Below are 10795 nucleotides of genomic sequence, written 5' to 3'. Positions count from 1 at the left end.
GATCAAAAAGAATTTCGTGTTTTAATTTTGCACTGCTGAGGGGAAAATACCGTTCCACCGAATCAATGGTTTGAAAAGTGTTATGGGGACTCCGTTCCATCAGAAACAACAATAAAACGCTGGTCTGCTGTCATCAAACGTGGTCATACAGACACCGAACACCGGTAATGCACAACGCAGTGGGCGTCCAAATGAGGTGGTAACACCAGAAAACATCAAATAAATCCACGAAATCGTTTTGAATGGTCGAAAAATGTAAGTTGCGTGAGTTAGCTCACGTCGTAAAGTTATCAAAAGAACGAGTTGCCTTTATATTGCATGAGCATTTGATTACGAGGAAGCTCTGTTCAAAGTGGGTGCCACGTTTGCGCATTGTTGATCAGCAACAAGAATATGTTGATGATACTGAGCCATTCAAAACAGTGGCAAAACTACATGAATTAAACTTCGAATTGCTTCCACATCCATCATATTCGGTTCCTAGTGATTACTGTCTGCTCGCCGGTAAGAAATTTTCTCTTAAATGAAGAGTTTATCGCTGAAACTTAGGCTTATTTTGTGGCAAAGGAGGTTCTACAAAAGTGGTGTTGAAATGTTAGAGTGGAGCTGGAATTATTGCGTTGTTCGTTGTTCTTTTCAGCCCATGTGCTATATTGGCACCTCCCATTTATACCAATGCCAATCTCTTTGCAAACTTTTTTGCTTCGCATTTTATTTCAGGCACTACGGATTTTGAGTTCGCTCAAGATATCCTGTCTAATTTAGATTTTTTTTTTTGTCGGGACAACTAGCAAGTACAGCATTCAGACATTAATTAAGTCCATTGTACTAAACTTGGATTCCCTTTTAATTTTCTTTAAATCTACACGATCTGCGAAGAAATCTGAGTAGATCTTATGGTGCCAAGGAGCCAAGATGGTCGCTTCTTAACACATCAGTGCCAAAGACCTCAAAGCTGATTCGGGCGAAGGCGGGGCAGACGCGCAGGAAGTGGTCCATCGTCTCATCCTCCTCTTCACAAGCTGGGTACACTGTCTGAGATACCGAACCTTTCCATGTGCTTCACCCACAGAAAGTGGCCCGTCATCAGTCCAACCAGCCGTCTGCACTCCCCTCTGCTTAATGATAGAAGGGTTTGCGACAGTCGATCGGACATGACAGATAACATCATCTCTCAGTCTGCCAAGCTCGCTTGTGGGTGGTAGTTGCCCATTTGCTAACCGTGGCTGTGATGGCCGCAGAAGGGAGTGGCAGTAGATACTTCTATCAACTTTGGGAAATAAAATTTGACCGACGAGGATGTCATTGTTGGCATAAATCAGCTTAAGCCGTCCACTAGTACCGATATTGATGGTCTATCGGTTGTTTTAATTAAAAGTTGCCCAGCTTTTAACGCCTCAAATTACGCCTTTTTGCCGGATTTTTCATTGAAGACTATAATCTTACTTACATTACGCCTGTCCTTAAAAGCGGCAATAAAAATAATATTGAAAATTATAGGCCGATTTCCAAACTATCTACAGTTTCGAAATTATTTGAGTATATAGTCAAAGACAAAATATACTTTGCTGTTAAGCATTTGTTATGTCCCAATCAACATGGGTTTATTCCAGGCAGATCTACATTAACGAATTTAGCTGTCTTTACGGAGGGCTGTTTTTAAATATTTCGAAGAGGTTTCCAAATGAATGCAGTCTAAACAGATTTCTCTAGGGCTTGATGATAGGGTAACTCACCTAATATTAATTGCTAAACTTCAGGGTTTCGATTCCTTAAGTGGTTAATTTCCTACCTCAATAATAGGCACTGTGTCGTTCGACTTGATAAACATAAGTTATTGGCTCCACAACATAAACTTTATTATTTCTAAATCGTTCGCAATGTTAGCCTTTATTCGTCGAAATAGTTCTTCGTTTTCTGATCCCAATACTCTCAAACTGTTGTACGCGTCCTTAGTTCGGTCCAGGTTAGAATACGCGGCATGTTTGGATACCGTTTCATGCAGTCTATATTAATAGATTAGACTCTGTTCAGAGAGCCTTTGTGCGTTTTTCTTTGCGCTCGATGAAATTCGTTGAACCCATTCCATCTTATTGGTCCATCTTATCGGTTAATAAATCTAATGCCTTTTGAGTCTAGGCGTGTTCTGTTGTCGATGTCTTTTGTCTTCGATATTTGACGGGCTCAATAGATTGTCCGTATCTGCTCAATAAAATTAATTTTAAAGTTCTCTCACGCATTTTCCGTTTTAAAGAACTATTTTTTGCAGGTATTGCTAAAACTGTTTATGGAATGAATGCTCCTTTTAGAAGGATGTTAGCTCTATTTAATGCTTTTTCCTCTTCCTTAGTCTTTGATTTCTCTTACTGTAAGTTTACTTTTAAGAAGTTACTTATAAGATTCTTGTCATAAGGTCTTAATTTGTACCTACTTATGTAATAGTCTGTAAGTCTGTTGTTTGTTGATTAAATAAATAAATAAATAAATAAATAAACAAAGACGTCAAAAAAATGGATTTCAAAATCTCAAAACAACTTTTATGGATCGCTACAAGGATTTGAACAAAAAATTTGCATATCTCAACACCTTATAGTTCAACAAATTGAATAAGGTTTCTACTTACAAGTAAGAATGCCCCCAAGGGGTGTTCTTTCTCCGCTGCTGTGGTGCTTCGTCGTAGACACTCTTCTAACGGAGATGCAGGAACTCGGTTATCATGTCCAACCATATGCGGAGGATGTCTGTGCGCTAACATCGGATAAATCCCTAAGGATTCTGGATAAAATCGACGACTGGTGCATGAGACAAGCTCCTTCTGTCAATCCATACAAAACTAACTTAGTCTTGTTCACGAGAAAATGGAAACTGAATAGACTAAGGCTTCCAGCACTAAAAGGTGGGATACTCAGTCTCTCTGAGAAAGTTAAATATATAGGAGTAATCTTGGGAAATAAACTGACTTGGCAAACACATATTTCGCTGAAGGTTGATCGCGCATTGGGGATCTTTCAACAATGCCGTTGAGCCTTTGGCAAAACTTGGGTCTGAAACCTGCTGTGGTACCTATAGATATACACAGCACTTATCAGACCAATCATCACTTATGCTTCTGTGGTTTGGTGAAGACGGACTATGGTTAAGTCTACACTTCGGAAACTAAACAGGCTACAATGTTTATGCATTACGGCTGAGTACAACCTCCGGTGATGCCCTAAACGCTATGCTTGATTTGCTCCCCTTGGATCTTAAGATACAAAAGGAAGCAATAAAAGCAATGTGTAGGCTCTATAAGAAGACGGAGATTCGGTACACAGATAAATCTTTAAGATGCTATCTGAGCAGTATCCACTGTTTTTGGCTCCTAAGGAAGATCTTATGGTGAGTCTAAGAATGAAATAGGTTCTGAAGCCGGATGGTACTTAAACGAGAGTAATAAGTATCACTATGCTATGGGAGGAATGGCAACTGTTTTTAAACGGCAACTTCTGAATGTAAGAGATTGAGATTGATAATTGAGAGGAATTGGAGCGGAAAACAGATTGGAGACGTCAGTAACAGTCAGGCTGCGCTAAAGGCTCTGGAAAATGCAAAGCAAACCTCATAGATTGTTCAAGAATGTAAGAAGAACCTTAATTCTGTTGCAAGAGAGAATAAGCCGGTGCTTATATGGGTTCCAGGACACTCCGGTGTTCAAGGAAACAAAATTGCCGACGATTCGGTAGGAATCAAGAAGTGGATCAGCGATTATGTATGCAATTTACATAAAGAGCGATAGTCCGGTCTAGAACGTTGCAGAACTCCAAAGTGTTTTGTGACAAGCGCGAACAGAAAACTGTCAAACTTTCTACTAAAACTTAGAAGGAAAGACGTTCGGTTGATGGTGGTGTGCCGCATTAGCTAGAGCAAGGCTACGAATTTTAGGTTCCGATGTCAAGAAAACAAGTAAAATTCGTTCTCTCAAGTAAGTATATAAGTGTATGAGCATGTAAGTATATAAGTACAGTTGTAAGTAAAGAATTATGTAGGTAAAGTAAATTAACCTACCGCTATTTTTTGCATTTTATACCTGGTTTTTTGGCGTCCAGGAAAATTTGTTTTCCCCGCATAAAATGGTGACAATGTGGAAGATAATATTAAAGGCCATCGTTGGCAATAATGTTCTCTTTTTTCTGGCAATCATCAGATGCTTTGTTAATTTGTTGTTTTCGTCGCGAGTTGACGCTTGTCCTAATTTGTTTTCCTCCATTATACAGCAGGTGCTTAAGGCATTTAACGATAATTGTGAAAGAACAAAAGTAAAGCAATAAGTCGGGTAAGTTTGTTGGTGGAGCAAAGCGCCAAAACCACTTGAAGTGCGGCTGAATGGAGGCCTGACAAATGATGTAAAAGAGAAATACAAAGAAATAAGTGAAGTGAAGTGGCAACAGCGCATTGAATAGCGCTATCGTTGACGATGGCACAATGATACAGAGGAGCAAAATAAAGCAAGAGAACGAAAATACAGCAAAAATGTGACTCAAAAATAGAGGAAAAAGGGAGAATTTGAAGCAAAAAGTTGTGCAGTGGCGTTGAGCGTAGCGGAATCGGGTAAATTTGTTTTCAATTTTAATTACAGCGTTTATACATATGAATTTACCGGCGCAATCGCGTTCACAAGCAAGATGGTTATACGTGGCGTATGAGTAACATAATATTCAAAGTCCAATAAAACACATTCAAAGTACTTCATCAATAAACCAAATAAGTCAAATTGATTGCAGAAGTTTAATTGCGCGCAAACCCTTTATCGATAAACAGTTTCTGCATAAAGGTTGCACTCTTTCGATAGAATACACAGCCCACCTTGGGAACTATGCTGCTGTTATTTGTGAAATTTGCACTAAAATTAATTCGCTCGCACCTTTTGCTTTTGGTTTCGAGTGCGCGAGAAAGGCGTACCCGCACAGAAATGATGTCAACAAATGGTGCTTTCCATTCTAAATCCTTTCTCGTTTGTATCACTTAATTTAGCTGGTAATTACGCGAAAGTAATGCGGCGGGTACACATTTTATGTATGTACGTAAGTTTATAGGCATGTATGTAAGTATGCATCTGTGTTCATCGATAAGTACGTAGCATATTTAGTTAGTAGCGGTCTTTATTGCTGTTGTTGGAGTGAGGAGGTTAATTATACATTTGTATTGATTTAAAAAGGCTAATTTGTTACGAAAAATGGCCCTGATTCTGTTTTTAGTGTAAACGAAGCGGTGATAAGAAACTTCATATACCATATACTTATATACTTACATACTTATGTACTTATACCTATACTTATATACTTATATACTTATATACTTATATACTTATATACTTACATACTTATGTTCTTATACCTATACTTATATACTTATATACTTACATACTTATGTTCTTATGTACTTATATACTTATATACTTGTATAGTTATATACTTATGTACTTATATACTTACATACTTATAATCTTATATACATATATACTTATAAACATATATACATATACATATACTTATATACTTATATACATATATACTTATATACTTACATACTTATATACTTATGTACTTATACATATACTTCTATATTTATATAATATACTTACATAATTATATACTTATATACTCATAAACTTATATACTTATATAATTATATACTTATGTACTTATATACTTAATATATGTACTTATATATATACTTATATACTTATGTACTTAAATACTTATCTACTTATAAGTTTGTGTTCTTATATAATTCTAATCTTCTACTATACTTGGATACTTATCTACGTATATACTTATATACTTATATGTATACTTATATACTTACTCACTACCTACTTTTATACTTATATTCTGATGTACTTACATACATACTAACGTACTTATATACTTATATACTGGTATACTTATAAACTTACATACTTATGCATTTTCAAACATAAATATTTACTTACCTACTTTTATGCCCACACTTACTACTCGAAATACAGTGCACAGCATAAATCTTGATACCCTGCCATTTCTAAGTATAATTTTAAGAAATTTCACACCTTATTATAGATTCTGAAAAACTTTATTAATATATGAATAATACACATTGTACTCCTTCGTAATTAAAAAAAAAAAAAAAGAATCAACTTTGCCTGCTGCATCAACAACGGCAAGCCAAAATGTAACTGTAAGTAAGAAAATCGTACATGAAAAGTTTTAATAAAGCATCGCAAATCAAAACTATCGTTGTTATTAAATTTTTTCATACATAAATCCTTTATTGCAAGAGTATCAACACTTATGCTATGTGAATTTTCAGATTTTCTATGGGTTTTTCTTTCTTATTTGAGAATGAGATAGTTTATATTTTATATTTTCTTATATTTCACACAGGAACAATTGGATGAGAAGATGTACAATAGATGTGAGGTCTCGACCGCAGAAGTTGACATTCATTTGAAGCGTAAAGATCCTTTTTATCTGACGTCAAAAATGTCTACGCTCGGCCCGAAAAACAGCATTTGCGGGACCTTTTTCCTTTTAAAGAAAAGTGCAGCTGAAACGTGTCGTATATTGCTCAGTATTTACAGTAATAACGTTCCATCAAATCCAACTTTTAAATAGTGGTTTCGACACTTGAGTGACACGTGAATGATAAATATCGCGATGGGGCATCGAAAAAACTCCAAGATACTCAACTACAACAATTATAGGATGAAGTCGCATGTCGAACCCTTGATGATATGTCTAAAGTGTTGCATGTTGGTAAACGTTTGCACACGATGGGAATGGTCCAGAAAGCAGGTAACTGGGTGCCACATCAAGTGAAGGATATCGGAGAGGGATATCAAGAGACGTTTGGTGACGTGTGAGATGCTTCTTGAACGACAGTAAAGAAAATGTTTTCTGAATCGCATCGTCACAGACGATGAGGCGATGAAAAATGGATCTAATATGATAACTCTAAGCATCGAAAATGTTGAAGCCTGCCAGATGAAGCAGGTCCATCGACAGCGAAAGAAAATATTCCTGCTTCAAAGGTTATGTTGTGCATCTGGAGGTTGTGTGGGATCAGAAGAGTGCCATTTATTATGAATTCCTTAAACCAACTGAAACAATCACTGGCGATCGTTACCGACTACAGCTAAGGCGTTTGAATCGAGCGCTCAAAGAAAAGCGGTCGGAATGGGACGGTAGATGGTAGACATGACAAACTGATTTTGCTGCATGACAACGCCAGGCCACATGTTGCTAAATCGGTCCAGAAATATTTAGAGGGACAGAATTGGGAAACCTTGCCCCATCCACTGTATTCTCACTATATTCTCGAGTCAAAAGAACTAGAATTTTTTATCAGAGGAGTCCGTATGCTGCCTGAAAGATGGAGTTAAGTTGTAGCTTCCAATGGCACATATTTCACATAATATCATCTATTATTTCATTGCTTAAATATTGGGTAGTCGAAAAAGTCTTTTCGTATTTTGTCAATAGATGTCGTTGGAGTGTCATCTGTCTTCAGTGCTACCAATCACATTGTGTCATCGAAAGGTCATTAGAAAGGTGACATTTTAAGCTTCATTTAAAAAAAAAAATTAAATTCGGAGAAGTTGAAAAAAAGTTATACGAGGGGTGCCTTTTATATGTCGGGATTAGAGAACAAAAACAAATTTTAATTATCGAAAATCACTTTATTGTTTTTCAAAATATTCTCCATGAAGATCTATAAGAGTACACTTTTGCATGCCTTTGAACCAATTGTTAAAGCACTTTTGTCACTCTGAATGAGGTACCTCTAAAACATGCATTCTGAATGCCGCAACCGCTTCTTCAGGTGTCGAAAAATGTTGACCTCTCAGTTTGGTTTTTACGTACGGGAATAAAAAGAAGTCATTCGGTGCCAAGTCACAACTATACGGCGGATGACCCATTAATTCAATGTTTTGGGTGCTCAAAAATGCAATTGTTTGAGCCGATGTGTGAGAGCTCGCATTGTCCTGGTGAAGAGTGATCCGTCTTTGGCGATTGGTTTTCCTAATTTCTTGGAAGACAACTGGCAAACAAATGGTTGTGTACCACTCAGAATTTACTGTTCTGCGTTGTTCTAGTGGTACGGTTGCGACATGTCCAGTTTTTCCGAAAAAACAGGCGACCATTTGCTTGGAAGTTCTTCGTGCGCGAACAACTTTTGTTGGATTTGGCTCATCTTGAAACACCCATACAGTCGACTGCTGTTTATTTTCGGGCTGATACGCGTAAATCCATGATTCATCACCTGTCACGATGTCATAGACGTGTTTCGAAGCCCCACGATCGAATTTTTTGACCATTTCCTTCGACCAATCAACACGAGCCCTTTTTTGAGCGATTGACAAATTGTGTGGGATCCAACGCGAACAAATTTTTTTGACAGTCAAATGTTTATGCAATATTGAATGTATGCTGGTCCCACTAATGCCTAAGAGTGTCTCAATCTCACAATAGGTCACATGACGATCTTGCAATATCAGTTCGCGCACAGCATCAATGGTTTTCGGAACAACAACTGATTTTGGACGACCTTCACGAAATTCGTCTTGGAGTGAACTACGACCACGATTGAATTCACCATACCATCGATAAACACTGGTCCTTGATGGAGCTTCATCGCCAAAAAATGAATTAAGTTCATCCATGCAATGTTGCTGAGTTAATCCACGTCGAAAGTTGTAAAAAATAATCGCACGAAAATGTTTACGATTTAATTCCATTCTTGGACCGAGATGAATCTTTTAAGTTACTGTAAACAACACAAATAGCGCTGGTATTTCAAAACGTTCTGAGTACGTAAAAGCCAAAAAATGTCAAACTTTGCGAAACAGCTGTGAGTTGCCAGATTGAAATACCAGGGTTGCCAAATCCCGACATATAAAAGGCACCCCTCGTAGCTGTTCAAAAATTAGTGAAAATAATGAAGAAATTCGCTATATTTTGAAATTTTTGTATAAAAAGGGGAAGAATGCCACGCAAGCCACCAATGCAATTTGTGAAGTTTACGGAGACGATGCTGTATTAGTTCGTGTAGCACAACGATGGTTCGCTCTCTTCCGTTCTGGAAATTGCGATGTGAAAGATGCACCTCGCTCCGGGCGACCTATCGTTGAAATTATGGAAAAAACTGACCAGCACCGTCACATAAGCTGCCGTGACATCGCCAGAGAGCTTGGCTGGGAAGTTTTGATGCATCCACCATATAGCCCTGACCTTGCACCATCGGACTAGCATTTGTTTCGGTGAATGCAGAACTCCCGCAATTGAGTAAAGTTGGCTTCAAGAGAAGCCTGTGAAAATTACTTGTCGCAGTTTTTCGCCGAGAAACCACAAAAGTTTTACACTGATGGAATAATGTCTCTAGAAGAAAAATGGCAAAAGGTGATCGACCAAAATGGTACATATTTAGTTTAATAAAGTTCATAAATATAGAAAAAATGAGTTGAAGTTTGATTAGAAATACGAAAAGACTTTTTCGACTACCAATGACTCGCAACTTTGGCTAAGATCGGAAAGGACGGAAACTTATGGGAATAATTCTAATAAAATATTAAAATACACAAAACCTTTCGTGATACATAGGTATATTTATAAAACTTCTTCGAAGTGGTAGAGTATCAAGACTTCTGCTGTACACTGTAAGTATGTATGCACTTGTGCATATGTAAACGCACATATATTCTTAAGTAAATACTTACTCACGTGCATTAGTTGGAAACATAATTTCATTGTCATCGTCTTCTTTGCTGGCTAACAGAGTTTTTTAATTGCTTTCAGAGCAAAAGCTAGCATTTGTCCTCGCCCCTTTCGCATTGGACGCCACATTGCGGAGTGTGTGCTTTATATGCTACATTCACCGTTATATGCATTGAGAGTGCCTTAAGGTAAATGTAAACTTGAACAATGTCACAAAGTTCGTTGTCTACTGGCGTATGGCGAACATTCATGCATGCGCATAGAGCGAAATGTTTAGGTACATACCATTCAAGAACTTCCGCATTTCTTGACGCAAAAAGTTTACTAAATTGCATTTTTTTATTTTCACATCCTATTATTATCTTGGTACAGCTTCGCTCCATATATGGCAGTAGAGGGAGATAGGTATGCATGGGATTGTGTGGAAATTTATCTAAGGTTTCCATGGATGTAGGAAAAGTATGGGAAAAGAATCAAGCGCTACAGCGATGTGTCGTAGTGATGCATCATGATGGGATGAAAATATTGAGGATAAGTATTTTATAAAAAACAAGGCTTTCATTCAACATTTAATTCTACATGCATTGTCCATTTAGTTATTTTAAAATTTTTGGCTAACGAAATGCAGTCAAACCAAATTTCCCTGCAACATTTTGAATAAGTCGTCAACAGAAAAAAAAACACATTTTAAATTGAGTATTACCAAATCGCTTGCCCCCTGCTGAAAGTGCATCATCGCTATGCCACGTTGCGGATGCTTCCGTTATTTGACTAGATGGTTTCGATTACGAAAATAGGAAATTGCTTTCCAAATTTGTTTGCACACGAACTACCTGCCACTGTTGGCCGTGAGGTCACTTCACCTTCCAGCACTCAACAGTCAGTTGCTCAACACAGCACTCTTCGCCGAGCCACCACTCCAATCCTTAGGCCACTCCAATCAGCATCGCATAATGGCGTTTGGCTCACTAACACTTCGACGAAATTCATTCAAATTTGATGTTTGACAATTCGGACGTGATAGTGATGACGATAATCAGTATTTGACAACAAAAATGATCAAT

This window comes from Anastrepha obliqua, chromosome 2 (assembly GCF_027943255.1).
Source record: "Anastrepha obliqua isolate idAnaObli1 chromosome 2, idAnaObli1_1.0, whole genome shotgun sequence".
NCBI lineage: Eukaryota > Metazoa > Arthropoda > Insecta > Diptera > Tephritidae > Anastrepha > Anastrepha obliqua.
This window is presented reverse-complemented; position numbering follows the sequence as displayed.